Below are 16781 nucleotides of genomic sequence, written 5' to 3' on the forward strand. Positions count from 1 at the left end.
TAAAGTATAAATTAAAAATATCAATATAGTAAAAATTATATATGTTAAATAAATTTATAATCTAATAAAATTATATGTATAAATAAAAAATAAAAGAAAAATTATTAAAAGCATTGGTTTAGATATGTAAAAATAAAAATAATTAAATTCTAATTTAAACTAATCCACTTGTCATAAGAAAATATAAGGTTGCAATTAATGCTTGCATTAATAGAGGTGTTGAAAAAATAGTTGTATTTTTTAAGAAGAAATTTGAATTTTTTCATTGCCTTTTTCATCATGAACCAATAAAGTTTTAAAAAAATTATATTTTTCAATTTCAAAAAAATGCAAATTAATAAACCTTTTGCAAACATTGGTATATCAATGAAATTTTTAGATTATAGAACTAATATGGAACTAGGGGATTCCATTAGTGTCCTGCCAAAGGCAGGAACTAATAATATTTTATATTCACATAGGCTTTTATAAACAATTCAATAGAAAATTAAAAAATGCAAAATATTGCAATGTTCCATAAGTAAGCATAAGAAGTTAAAACAATGAAATAGAATTTTATATGGAACTGAAACTTGAGAAATTTCATTGATATTTCTTGAAATTAAAAAATTTATAAAATCGAGGGAAAACCCTAGACTCTAGAACTACTGTACTATTCATTGTAGAAACCACCAGAATTGACTATGGTTGTGAATTCTTGTAGCCAGTTGTTGTCATCTTCCACTTCATCTAGGAAAAACCATTTTCGAAAAAAATTCAACCCAATTCTTGCACATTTCCTATGGTGCTGCAACTGCCCAGCAATTAAGCCTAGTAAAAATGGTTGCAGGACCACATTTTGGCTAGGTTCCAAAAGCTTGTGGACTTCACCCCCCCAAGGGATCCCCACTACTAAAATTGCATGAGCGACAATTTCAATGTCATCGCCCAAATATACTACTTTAAAAATCTTCCTCAAGAGCAGTAGAATTTCGGCCCTTGCTTCTCTAAGGTCAAGCAGGGAGGCTAGAAATTATGATGTAATGTCAATATTGACACGATGCGAATTCTCATTCTTCAAAAACTAATGCCCCCATTTTGATAGCAGCAATAACAAACTTCACACCAGAGCATGGAACAACCTCATTGCAAATTGACAAGAGCTTTTCCTCAGGAACGTGACCTAGAAAGTCTTCTGCTCCTCTTCCAAAATGCATCTCAGGAAAATAGGGTTGCCCATCTTTACTGAAAATTTCAAACTAACACCAAACAATTAACAAACAATTAACAAACTAGACCTATCAACTACCAAAAATGAGATGAGCAATGATGAAAGAAGTAGCTCAATCGCCTATAAATAAGCTTGGTGAGTAGGGCGCTAGGGATTATTTGTTTGTTTCCATCTGCCTACCAATTCAATTACATTAAATTAGCAAATATTCTCAAATCTTGAACATAATTGCAAGTATGTGCCGAAAAGGCCAATTGCAATTAAACACGAATACCATCCATTGTCCTGTAATGCATGTGAAGCCCCCCAACCGATGGAAAAGGCCAATTTTAATTAAGACTAATAGTAATAGTACTACTGCTAGTGGACTATGGCATGTCTTGTAATGCGTGTGAAGCCGCTTCGATGATGGAAAAGGCCAATTATAAATTGTAATTAACAATGAAAAGACATCAATATACTATCTCTTGCAACTTAAGTGATAAACGCTAGACAGAAATGTGTCACCATTCCGGACACTTGAACAAGGTCGAGGCTTCATTCCAAACATGGCATGACATTTAATTCTTTTCAGGTGCACTGTACTCCGCATACAACTTACCTTGATACGTGTCAACATTCTAGTGACTACCTCAACAATTCTTCTTCCTTCAAGAAATGTTAGCCAAAATTAAACCTCAGCCATTGATCTTGGATCATCAGATAGTCTAAGTTCTCAAATAATACATTTAACATAATTACAGTGGTAGTGGCCAATAATTTATGTAAGTTGGTATGTTAGGTTAGGCTACTTATTTCCCATCTTTTGAAAATAGCCATACCAATTATAACTTTCTGAAAACCATTCGCCATAACAAATAAATTAATTCAATTATTTGGAAAATAATTTTGCCACCTTTTTATAAAAAAGGTATCGGTTATTAAAATATTCGCCAACCAATATCCATATTTGGGTATGTGCAGGATCATGGTGTGCCAAAAAGTGGCGATGTGAAAAAAAAAGAGTTTGAAGACGCCTAAAAGCACTTCAAAATCCACTCTAACTTTTTTTTACCTATCCAAGAACCAAACCTGGAAGGTTAAGCCGAGCCTTATAAGATATCTGATATCATATCGGATATCCAATTTTAAATCCAATATCCGACTATTAATTAAAATCATATAATAGTATGATATATTATTTAATATTATTATTATTGATATAAAATAATAATAATAATATTAAATAATATATCATACTATTATATTATAATAATATTATTATTATAATAATTATTATACTATAATATAATAATAATATTATTATTATATTATAATCGTATAATATTATACTATAATAATTATATTATAATAACATATTATATTATAATAATATAATATAATATTTCATATATTATAATATATAGTAATGTAATATAATATATATATATAATATAATATAATAATAAAAAGTAATATCTTATAATATAATATATAATAAAAAAGTATAATATATTATAAATTATAATAATATAGTATAATAATAATATTTTATATTATAATATATAGTAAATTAATATAATAAATATAAAATATAATATAAAAATATATAAAATGTAATATATATGTTATATTATATATATTATAATATTGGATATCCGATATAATATCGGATATCCAATACTTGTGCATGGATTAAACACAAAATCACAGACCTACGGCCCTTATTTTCATGCGAATTTGGGCCAGTCAAATCGGATATCAGATAATAAATCGGATATCAGATATCAAATCGGATATTAGATATCACGTATGTTCCCCCCCCCCCCCCCCCCCTTGACTCATTTTTAACCTAAATTTAATAGATTTTAACAAGATTTTGTTTGTTTTAGTTGAATCTAGGGTTTTTTTGACAAAAATGGTTAAAATTTAGATTTTTTTTTAATATATATTACGTTTTGCAATTCAATAGGAATGGCTGATGAAAATGATGACACTAAGGTAGGGAATAATATTCCTCGCAACCCACCACCAAATGATCCTCTACCTCCTCAAAACCCTCCTTGAATCGAGGATTTGATAAATGAAAATCTCACTGAGTTGAGAGGTTTGCATAGAACATACAATAATGTACCTGCATTGGCTCCTATGTTATCCACGTTAAACACCATAGTGGATAACATTGAAACTCTTACAAACTAACAAAATGCCGCTCTTCATTGGCGTGATGAAATGCACCAGATGTTTGATGATGGTTTGGATTATGATGAGGTCACGGCCCTCAACATAACCAAAGACGATTTGGCAAGCCTTTTTGCTAACCCAAAAATGGGTATACCAGTTGACCCAAAAAAAACCAAACTATCGATTAAATGGTGCACAAATGATGCCATACGTGCAAATTTTTGGGACCGTTGGTGGATGGTCTTTGATATCCCTCCACATGGAAATTTAGACATACCATTTTATTTCCTTAAAAAATGATATGCAGAATTTGTGTTGAAACTTAAAGTGAACTATTGGAGCATGAAGCCCAACATGGGCTTAGGACTAGGAGCTCCTCAGGATAGACCCTCTTCCTAGCGGAAGAAACTTGGCACTTTTGTCCCCCCCCACCTGATATCTCCCCCCCTCCTCGAGTGCAGCATCCAGATATTATGGCAGAAGCTAGCTCTTAGACCATCAGAGCCATTCATAGGCTGAGTAGACTAATGATATCTCAGGCTAGGTCAGTCTTGCCTCCTAGTGTTGATGATGTTGGTGCTAGTTCATCATCGGCTAGCTCATCACACGTTTGTGTGCCTCACACTTGCATTACATGCAAGAATATTTTCTTGGGTCCCATAGGTGATCTTCCTGAGTATCATTTTGTATTAGACGAGGATACACCAGACGCACGTGCAGAGGCTACAAACCCTGATGCAAGAGAGGAGGGGAATGTAGAGGCATGGACTCCTTCGGTGTCGGTACGTGTATACATTTTTTTGTTATGACATATGTGATTTAAAGTTAATTTTTATAATAGAGTAATTTTAATTTTTAAGCCATACTGACTTTTACATGTATGTGATCTTTATTCATGTTTAGTTGATGACCGAGGAGGAGCTCAGATAGATAGATGATGCTACACTCTCGGCCATTTCATTTGGCCTTGAGACATCTACGGTACATTATGTTGTGTTTGCATTTCTTTTTTCTATTTGATATTGTAGCATATATGGTTGCTAATCTTTCTTTTATCTTGCAGATACCACCTGCCCCGGGGGGACAAAGTGCGGGGGGTGAGCCAGCATGCATTGACAAAGGAAAGGTAATTAGATGTTTTCTAATTAATTAAATATTGATGCATTCTTGTAAAATGTTTGTGGTAATCTCATTTAATTACATTATTTATTGTATATAGGGTGTGGCTACTGGCAATGAGCCTATACAGATTTGGCGTCCTAGATCATCAGGGATTTTCATTCGCACAGAGAGCCCCATTGTATGTATAAGTATCATTTATTTTTTATTTTTTTAATTGATGCAGAGGAAAGTATGATTGTTGTTCTATACAATTTCTATGATTTTTTCTGTACCGATAATGATTCATGTCTTGCATATGTTCATTACAACTTAAATAGGCTTATATGCACCTGTCCAACCGACCAAGTTGGTTACAAAGGTTTATTTAATCAAACAAATACCAAATTACTTCTTTCCCTCCAAAACTAATATGACCATTTGAATTTGAAATTCAAATTTCAAACTATAGTTTTTATGCATTCCCTAACTTTCTAAACTATTCCATTGACTCAAAATTGGTCATATGGATTTATTAAATGCAACTAGGTAAATTTCCAGAAAATTGAAGTTTTTATTATTTTTTCTCCAAACCACCATACACTCTGATCTCCCCCTTTCAACTGAGATCACATATGACATATATAAAGGTCTACATGACCGTTGGAACAACCATATAGGCGTTCCCAACCATAAAACAAAAAAACAACCACTTTTTGCTAATACTGTTTAGACTCTAAATACCCTATTCTAAGGCCTTTTGGTCCCATGGAGTCACTTGGTTTATAACCACACCAAAATGCTTGTGGGCCTTACATGTGCCTTTATTACAAAACATAGACCAACTTGTAAAATATGGACCAAACCTTTATTCCAACTTCCTAATCTACTTGAATCCTCGATTTCATGGAGTGGCAAGGTGTCCGAAAATAGAGATACTTGTTCCCCCCTACCACATAGGTTAGGTGCCCTGCACCACCTTTCCTCTCTCTCATTCTGAACACTAGTCCACCAAGTGAGTGATGTTCCTCTCAGTCTTGTTGTTGCTACTTTTACCTTCTTATCTGCCTCTATGTCTTCAAGATAAAAGTATTTCTCAAGGGCCTGTATCCACCCTAGCACTTCTTCACTATCCATTTTACCCTGGCATATTGGAAAATCAATATGGTTCTTCCCACCATTACCTTGTGCTGCCTTAATGATTCTCATAAATCTCCTTTCTTCAGGATCATCTGTTGTCTCATGCTCTTGCCTTGCATTACCAACCTCTTCTTCTTCATGGTTCTCTCCATGATTTCTTCCTCTAACCTCTTCTCCTCTAGGTTCTTGCCTTTCCTTTTCTAAGGATTCTATCCTTGCAATAAGCTTCAGCCTCTCTCTTCCCATCTGTCTTTCTTCCCTCACTCTAGATGCTTCAAGTTCTCTCCTCTCCCTTTTCTCTTTTGCCAACTCTTCTCTCAATTCTTCAAGTTCTCTAGCCATTTGATTTTTAGGAGGCATTTTCACAAAAAGTTTTCTTCCTTCCCAAGGGCCAACTCACTGATTCTCTTTCTTTCCTCACCAAGAAATCTCTGGACACCACTTATGTACCTTTCAACTCTGGGACACACAAGGAGGAATTTTACACACCAAGGCTTCAACAAAGGGACCAACACACTAAGGATTTTCAATATTATAGGTCTTGGTCACACTCCTAAACACCCAAACTTCAAAACCCTCCTTAAAATGGCCTAAAAACCAGGGCCTGCTTGTTCAAACCCCAAAACTCAATTCAAGAACGTTTTGACTTGTCTAATGACAAGATATGATCATGAGAACCTACATGAACCTATCAAATGACACATCTACCATATCAAATCCTAAAATCCTATCTCATGCCCAATTACAACTTTCTTCCACATATGAGTCCAACATTATAACTTTGTATGCTTCCATGAGCCATAATTGGTGCAAGGATTGCCCAATTGACTTCAAGAGATGTTCCATGACCTCTGTAATGCCTTGGATCTTCAATGTTCCCCTGATGATCATGGGATGCTCTTGCATCACTTATCTTCATAAATAAATTCAAAACTAATTTTCGTGATATTAACAAGTACTATTTTGTATCTCATAGGAGACTCCTAGTGCACATGAGGTTCGACGGGACAGTTATGTAGATTTGATGACACGGCCACTCACTCCTGAGGAGGAGCCTACAATAGTAAGTTGTAGTTTGAATTCATGATTAAATATGTTATAAATTTAGCATGCTATGAATTATAATGTTATAGTTTAAATTGTAGATTCATCTGACAAAGGTATTTGAACATATACAGCCCACAATCACAGAGGTACCAGCATTGCCGAGGGCATACGAGAGGACTCCTGATCGGCGCAGGAGGTCAATGAGAGAGGTATTTATTATGAAATTTTGATAGTATTAATCTCCAATATGGAAAAGATCATTATGCATTTGAGTATTTCAATGTTAGATACGTAGAATCATATAAATTTAGTAGTCTAACTTTGGGTTTTCCTTTTTTGTTTATGTAGGAGGCATCTGATCCACCTAGTGCAGCGAAGAGGCTGCATTTTGATCATCCACCAGCACCATAGGATAGTATAGTTTTAGTAGGATGCATCATGAGACATTCTGAGATGGCATATGCCACATTGTATATAGAAACATTGATAATATACACATTCTGATGGTAGGATCAGCCACATTTTGTATATGGATCTATGTATTTTGATATATATATATATGAGTACTTTGTCTATGGATACATGTATTTTGATACATATTTTTATCATTTATGTGCACAATGATATACATATTAATTTAGTATCTAGTATTGTTCAATTTATCATGGATCATGTGTCATGCCCTAAATTTTACTAGTAAAAACACAACAATTTTTCATTTTTTTTAAGCTTATGAAGTCGCATAAGAAATTACATATTGTAAAACAAGGTTATCATTGAATAGGAGTTCAAGACTCATGTGAATAGTGTGAAGGTGGTAACATTTTAGTCACAAGTGGTTTTCAAATAGATTGGATGACAATCTAGTTCAAGTTAGCGTCATGAGTCAAACGAGCAAGTTCAAGATACAACACTCATAAATTAGTGAGGTAATTCATATCCTAACAAGCCTCTGATACTAATATTCTATTAGGGTCTGTCAGTTGTATCATATGGACTAGGTTGTGATTCTAGCATGTAAGGGAAGGGGATCAGAATTAATTATTATCCTCATTACCAATGTACAAACATTCATTAATCATTACAATATATATTAATGTGACAATTAGTATATTACTATATTATCATTATCTATCAACATTGCTTCCTCACCCTATGACCCCCTTTGACCCATATGAATGACTCGACTATGTCCCTAGGGGTCCTAGGACCCCTAGGGACATACGCCATCGTTTAATGGATCAAAGGGGGTCATAGGTCGCCCTATGACCCCCTTTGACTCATATGAATGATTCAAATATGTCCCTAGGGGTCCTAGGACCCCTAGGGACATATCTCCTCATTTAATGGGTTAAAGGGGGTCATAGGTCACCCTATGACCCCCTTTGACCCATATGAACCACTCGAATATGTCCCTAGGGTCCTAGGACCCCTAGGGACATATGTCTTCGTTTAATGGGTCAAAGAGGGTCATAGGTCACCCTATGACCCTCTTTGACCCATATTACCCATTCAAATATGTCCCTAGGGGACCTAGGACCCCAAGGGACATATGTCGTCGTTTAATGGGTCAAACAGGGTCATAGGTCACCCTATGACCCCCTTTGACCCATATTACCCATTCGAATATGTCCCTAGGGGTCCTAGGACCCCTAGAGACATATATCATCATTTAATGGGTCAAGAGGGTCATAGGTCACCCTCTGACCCCCTTTGACCCATATGAATGATTCGAATATGTCCCTAGGGGTCCTAGGACCCCTAGAGACATATGTCGTCCTTTAATGGGTCAAAGAGGGTCATAGGTTACCCTATAACCCCATTTGACACATATTACCCATTCGAATATGTCCCTAGGGGTCCTAGGACCCCTAGGGACATATGTTTTCGTTTAATGGGTCAAAGGGGGTCATAGGTCACCCTACGACCTCCTTTGACTCATATGAATGATTCAAATATGTCCCTAGGGGTCCTAGGACCCCTAGGGACATATTCGAATTGTTCATATGGGTCATAGGGGACCCTATGACCCCTTTTGACTCATTAAATGACGACATATGTCCCTAGGGGTGTCGTCATTTAATGAGTCAAAAGGGGTCATAGGGTCCCCTTTGACCCATATGAACAATTCGAATATGTCCCTAGGGGTCCTAGGACCCCTAGAGACATATGTCGTCGTTTAATAGGTCAAAGAGGGTCATAGGTTACTCTATGACCCCCTTTGACTCATATTACCCATTCGAATATGTCCCTCGGGGTCCTAGGACCCCCAGGGACATATGTCATCATTTAATGGGTGAAAGCGGGTCATAGGTCACCCTATGACCCCCTTTGACTCATTTCAACGATTCAAATATGTCCCTAGGGGTCCTAGGACCCCTAGGGACATATATTGTCGTTTAATGCGTCAAAGGGGGTCATAGGTCACCCTACGACCCCCTTTGACCCATATTACCCATTCGAATATGTCCCTAGGGGTCCTAGGACCCCTAGCGACATATCTCGTCATTTAATGGGTCAGAGAGGGTCATAGGTCACCTTATGATCCCCTTTGACCCATATTACCCATTCGAATATGTCCCTAGGGGTACTAGGACCCCTAGAGACATATATCGTCGTTTAATGCGTCAAAGATTGTCATAGGTAACCCTTTGACCCCCTTTGACCCATATTACCCATTTGAATATGTCCCTAGGGGTCCTAGGACCCCAAGAGACATATATGGTCATTTAATGGGTCAAGAGGGTCATAGGTCACCCTAGGACCCCCTTTGACCCATATGTACGATTCGAATATGTCCCTAGGGGTCCTAGGACCCCTAGAGACATATGTCATCATTTAAAAGGTCAAAGAGGGTCATAGGTTACCCTATGATCCCATTTGACCCATATTACCCATTCGAATATGTCCCTAGGGGTCCTAGGACCCCTAGGAACATATGTCATCGTTTAATGCATCAAAGGGGGTCATAGGTCACCCTATGACCCCCTTTGACTCATATTAACGATTTAAATATGTCCCTAGGGGTCCTAGGACCCCTAGGGACATATGTTGTCATTTAATGGGTCAAAGGGGGTCATAGGGAACCCTATGACCCCCTTTGACCCATATAAACGATTTGAATATGTCCCTAGGGTCCTAGGACCCCTGGGGACATATGTCATTGTTTAATGAGTCAAAGAGGATCATAGGTCACCTTATGACCCCGTTTGACCTATATTACCCATTCGAATATGTCTCTTGGGGTCCGATGACCCCTAAGGACATATGTCGTCGTTTAATGGGTCAAAGAGGGTCATAGGTCACCCTATGACCCCCTTTGACACATATTACCCATTCGAATATGTCCCTAGGGGTCCTAGGACCCCTAGGGACATATGTTGTCGTTTAATGGGTCAAAGGGGTCATAAGTCACCTTATGACCCACTTTGACTCATATGAACGATTCAGAAATGTCCCTAGGGGTCCTAGGACCCCAAGGGACATATGTCGTCGTTTAATGGGTCAAAGGGGGTAATCGGTCACCCTATGACCGCCTTTGACCCATATGAACCATTCAAATATGTCCTTAGGGTCCTAGGACCCCTAGGGACATATGTCTTCGTTTAATGGGCCAAAGAGGGTCATAGGTCACCCTATGACCCCCTCTGACCCATATTACCCATTCGAATATGTCCTTAGGGGTCCTAAGACCCCTAGCAACATATGTCATCGTTTAATGGGTCAAAGGGGCTCATAGGGCCCCTTATGACTCCCTTTGACCCATATTACCCATTCGAATATGTCCCTAGGGGTCCTAGGACCCCTAGAGACATATATCGTCATTTAATGGGCCAAGAGGGTCATAGGTCACCCTATGACCCCCGTTGACCCATATGAACGATTCGAATATGTCCCTAGGGGTCCTAGGACCCCTAGAGACATATGTCGTCATTTAATGGGTCAAAGAGGGTCATAGATTACCCTATGACCCCATTTGACCCATATTACCCATTCGAATATGTCGCTAGGGGTCCTAGGACCCCTAGGGACATATGTCATCATTTAATGGGTCGAAGGGGGTCATAGGTCACCCTACAACCCCCTTTGACTCATATGAACGATTCTAATATGTCCCTAGGGGTCGTAGGACCCCTAGGGACATATGTCATTGTTTAATGAGTCAAAGGGGGTCATAGGTCACCCTATGACCCCCTTTGACCCATATGAATGATTCGAATATATCAATAGGGTCCTAGGACCCCTAGGGACATATGTCGTAGTTTAATGGGTAAAAAGGAGTCATAGGTCACCCTATGACCCCCTTTGACCCATATTACCCTTTCGAATATGTCCCTTGGGGTCCGAGGACCCCTAGGGACATATGTCATCGTTTAATGGGTTAAAGAGGGTCATAGGTCACCCTATGAGCCCTTTTGACCCATATTACCCATTCCAATATGTCCCTAGGGGTCTTAGGACCCCTAGAGACATATCGTCGTTTAATGGGTCAAGAGGGTCATAGGTCACCCTATGACCCCCTTTGACCCATATAAATGATTCGAATATGTACCTAGGGGTCCTAGGACCCCTAGAGAGATATGTCGTCATTTAATGGGTCAAAGAGGGTCATAGGTTACCCTATGACTCCATTTGACCCATATTACCCATTCGAATATGTCCCTAGGGGTCCTAAGACCACTAAGGACATATGTCGTCGTTTAATGGGTCAAAAGGGGTCATTGGTCACCCTACGACCCCCTTTGACTCATATGAACGATTCAAATATGTCCGTAGGGGTCCTAGGACCTCTAGGGACATATGTCATCATTTGATGGGTCAAAGGGGGTCATAGGTCACCCTACAACCCCCTTTGACCCATATTACCCATTCGAATATGTCCCTAGGGGTCCTAGGACCCCTAGGGACATATGTCGTTGGTTTATGGGTCAAAGGGGGTCTTAGGTCACCCTATGACCCCGTTTGACCCATATTTTCCATTCGAATATGTCCCTAGGGGTCCTAGGACCCCTAGAGACATATATCGTCGTTTAATTGGTCAAAAAGGGTCATAGGTCACCCTATGACCCCCTTTGACCCATATGAATGATTAGAATATGTCCCTAGGGGCCCTAGGACCCCTAGGGACATATGTCGTCGTTTAATGTTTCAAAGAGGGTCATAGGTCACAGTATGACCCCCTTTGACCCATACTACCCATTCGAATATGTCCCTATAGGTCCTAGGACTCCTAGGGATATATGTCGTCGTTTAATGAGTCAAAGGGGGTCATAAGTCACCCTATGACCCCCTTTGAGCCATATGAATGATTCGAATATGTCCGTAGGGACCTAGGACCCCTAGGGACATATGTCATTGTTTAATGGGTCAAAAGGGGTCATAGGTCACACTATGACCCCCTTTGATCCATATTACCCATTCGAATATGTCCCTTGGGGTTTGAGGATCCCTAGGGACATATGTCGTCGTTTAATGGGTCAAAGAGAGTCATAGGTCACCCTATGACCCCTTTTGACAAATATTACCCATTCGAATATGTCCCTAGGGGTTCTTGGACACCTAGAGACATATCGTTGTTTAATGGGTCAAGAGGGTCATAGGTCACACTATGACCCCCTTTCACCCATATGAACGATTCAAATATGTCCCTAGGGGTCCTTGGACCCCTAGAGACATATGTCGTCATTTAATGGGTCAAACAGGGTCATAGGTTACCCTATGACCCCATTTGACTCATATTACCCAGTCGAATATGTCCCTAAGGGTCCTAGGACCCCTAGGCACATATGTCATCATTTAATGGGTCAAAGGGGGTCATAGCTCACCCTACGACCCCCTTTGACTCATATGAACGATTCGAATATTTCCCTAGGGGTCCTAGGACCCCTAGGGTTATATGTCATCGTTTAATGAGTCAGAGGGGTTCGTAGGTCACCCTATGACCCCCTTTGACCCATATGAATGATTCGAATATGTCCCTAGGGTCCTAGGACCGCTAGGGACATATGTAATCGTTTAATGGGTCAAAAGGGGTCATAGGTCACCCTATGACCCCCTTTGACCCATATTACCCATTCGAATATGTCCCTTGGGGTCCGAGGACCCCTAGGGACATATGTTGTCGTTTAATGAGTCAAACAGGGTCATAAGGAAGAGGGTCATAGGTCACCGTATAACCCCCTTTGACCCATATTACCCATTCGAATATCTCCCTAGGGGTCCTAGGACCCCTAGAGACATATATCGTCTTTTAATGGGTCAAGAGGGTCATAGGTCACCCTATGACCCCCTTTGACCCATATGAACGATTCGAATATGTCCCTAGGGGTCCTAGGACCCCTGGAGACATATGTCATCATTTAATGGGTCAAAGAGGGTCATAGGTTACCCTATGACTCCATTTGACCCATATTACCCATTCGAATATGTCCCTAGGGGTCCTAGGACCCCTAGGGACATATGTTGTCGTTCAATGGGTCAAAGGGGGTCATAGGTCACTCTACGACCCCCTTTGACTCATATGAACGATTCAAATATGTCCCTAGGTGTCTTAGGACCCCTAGGGACATATGTCGTCGTTTAATGAGTCAAAGGGGGTCATAGGTCACCCTATGACTCCCTTTGACCCATATTAACGATTCAAATATGTCCTTAGGGGTCTTATGACCCCTAGAGACATATGTCGTCATTTAATGAGTCAAAGAGGGTCATAGGTTACCCTATGACCCCATTTGACTCATATTACCCATTCGAATATGTCCGTAGGGGTCCTAGGACCCCTAGGGATATATGTCGTCATTTAATGGGTCAAAGGGGGTCATAGGTCACCCTATGACCCCCTTTGACTCATATGAACGATTCAAATATGTCCCTAGGGGTCCTAGGACCCCTGGGGACATATGTCGTCGTTTAATGAGTAAAAGGGGGTCATAGGTCACCCTATGATCCCCTTTTACTCATATGAACCATTCGAAAAGGTCTCTAAGGTCCTAGGACCCCTACGAACATATGTCTTCGTTTAATGGGTCAAAGAGGGTCATAGGTCACCCTATGACCCACTTTGATCCATATTACCCATTCGAATATGTCTCTAGGGATCCTAGGACCCCTAGGGACATATGTCATCATTTAATGGGTCAAAGAGGGTCATAGGTCACCCTATGACACCATTTGACCCATATTACCCATTTGAATATGTCCCTAGGGGTCCTATGACCCCTAGAGACATATATCGTCGCTTAATGGGTCAATAGGGTCATCGGTCACCCTATGACCCCCTTTGACCCATATGAACGATTTGAATATGTCCCTATGGGTCCTAAGACCCCTAGAGACATATGTCATCATTTAATGGGTCAAAGAGGGTCATAGGTTACCTTATAACCCCATTTGACCCATATTACCCATTCGAATATGTCCCTAGGGGTTCTAGGACCCCTAGGGACATATGTTATCGTTTAATGGGTCAAAGGGGGTCATAGGTCACCCTACGAAACCCTTTGACTCATATGAACGATTCAAATATGTCCCTAGGGGTCCTAGGACCCCTAGGGACATATGTTGTCATTTAATGGGTCAAAGAGGGTCATAGGGTAATCTGACCCATATTACCCATTCGGATATGTCCCTAGGGGTCCTAGGACCCCTAGGGACATATGTCGTCATTTAATATTTCAAACGGGGTCATAGGTCACCCTACGACCCCCTTTGACTCATATGAATGATTCGAATATGTCCATAGGGGTCTTCGGACCCCTAGGGACATATGTCGTCGTTTAATGAGTCAAAGGGGTTCATAGGTCACCCTATGACCCCCTTTGACCCATATGAACGATTCCAATATGTCCCTAGGGTTCTTAGGACCGCTAGAGACATATGTCATCGTTTAATGGGTCAAAGAGGGTCATAGGTTACCCTATGACCCCATTTGACTCATATTACCCATTCGAATATCTCCCTAGGGGTCCTAGGACCCTTAGGAATATATGTCGTCGTTTAATGGGTCAAAGGGGTCATAGGTCACCCTATGACCCCCTGACCCCCTTTGACTCATATGAATGATTCAAATATGTCCCTAGGGGTCCTAGGGCCCCTAGGAACATATGTCATCATTTAATGGGTCAAAGGGGGTCATAGGTCACCCTATGATCCCCTTTTACCCATATGAACCATTCGAATATGTCCCTAGGGTCCTAGGACCCCTAGGGACATATGTCTTCGTTTAATGAGTCAAATAGGGTAATAGGTCACCCTGTGACCCCCTTTGACCCATATTACCCATTCGAATATGTCCCTAGGGGCTCTAGGACCCCTAAGGACATAAGTCATCATTTAATGGGTGAAAGAGGGTCATAGGTCACCCTATGACACCCTCTGAACCATATTACCCATTCGAATATGTCCCTAGGGGTCCTAGGACCCCTAGAGACATATATCGTCGTTTAATGGGTCAAGAGGGTCATATGTCACCCTATGACCCCCTTTGACCCATATGAACGATTCGAATATGTCCCTAGGGGTCCTAGGACCCCTAGAGACATATGTCGTCATTTAATGGGTCAAAGAGGGTCATAGGTTAACCTATGACCCCATTTGACCCATATTACCCATTCGAATATGTCCCTAGGGGTCCTAGGACCCCTAGGGACATATGTCGTCATTTAATGAGTCAAAGGGGGTCATAGGTCACCCTACGACCCCCTTTGACTCATATGAATGATTCAAATATGTCCCTAGGGGTCCTAGGACCCCTAGGGACATATGTCATCGTTTAATGAGTCAAAGGGGGTCATAAGTCACCCTATTACCCCCTTTGACGCATATGAACGATTCGAATATGTCCCTAGGGTCTTACGAACCCTAGGTACATATGTCGTCATTTAATGGGTCAAACAGGGTCATAGGTCACCCTATGACCCTCTTTGACCCATATGAATGATTCGAATATGTCCCAAGGGGTCTGAGGACCCCTAGGGACATATGTTGTGGTTTAATGGGTCAAAGAGGGTCATAGGTTACCCTATGACCCCATTTGACCCATATTACCCATTCGAATATGTCCCTAGGGGTCCTAGGACCCCTAGAGACATATATCGCCGTTTAATGGGTCAAAGAGGGTCATAGGTCACCTTGTGACCCCCTTTGACCCTAATGAATGATTGGAATATGTCCCTAGGGGTCTTAGGACCCCTAGGGACATATGTCGTCGTTTAATGGGTCAAAGAGGGTCATAGGTCACAGTATGACCCCCTTTTACCCATATTACCCATTCGAATATGTCCCTAGAGGTCCTAAGACTCCTAGGGACATATGTCATCGTTTAATGAGTCAAAGGGGGTCATAGGTCACCCTATGACCCCCTTTGACCCATATGAACGATTCGAATATGTCCGTAGGGTCTTAGGACCCCTAGGAACATATGTCGTAGTTTAATGGGTCAAAAGGGGTCATAGGTCACACTATGACCCCCTTTGACCCATATTACCCATTCGAATATGTCCCTTGGGGTCCGAGGACCCCTACGAACATATTTCGTCATTTAATGGGTCAAAGAGGGTCATAGGTCACCCTATGACCCCTTTTGACCCATATTACCCATTAGAATATGTCGTTAGGGGTCCTTGGACCCCTAGCGACATATCGTCGTTTAATGGGTCAAGAGGGTCATAGGTCACCCTATGACCCCCTTTGACCCATATGAATGATTTGAATATGTCCCTAGGGGTCCTCGGACCCCTAGACACATATGTCATCATTTAATGGGTCAAAGAGGGTCATAGGTTACCCTATGACCCCATTTGACCCATATTACCCATTCGAATATGTCCCTAGGGGTCCTAGGACCCCTAGGGATATATGTCATTTTTTGATGGGTCAAAGGGGTCATAGGTCACCCTACGACCCCCTTTGACTCATATAAACGATTCAAATATGTCTCTAGGGGTTTTAGGACCCGTAGGGACATATGTCGTCGTTTAATGAGTCAAAGGGGGTTATAGGTCACCCTATGACCCCCTTTGACCCATATGAATGATTCGAATATGTCCCTAGGGGTCCTAGGACCCCTACAGACATATGTCATCATTTAATGGGTCAAAGAGGGTCATAGGTTACCCTATGACCC

The sequence above is a fragment of the Cupressus sempervirens genome, chromosome 1 (assembly GCF_028749045.1).
Source record: "Cupressus sempervirens isolate cs-2001-9-10 chromosome 1, ASM2874904v1, whole genome shotgun sequence".
Classification (NCBI taxonomy): domain Eukaryota; kingdom Viridiplantae; phylum Streptophyta; class Pinopsida; order Cupressales; family Cupressaceae; genus Cupressus; species Cupressus sempervirens.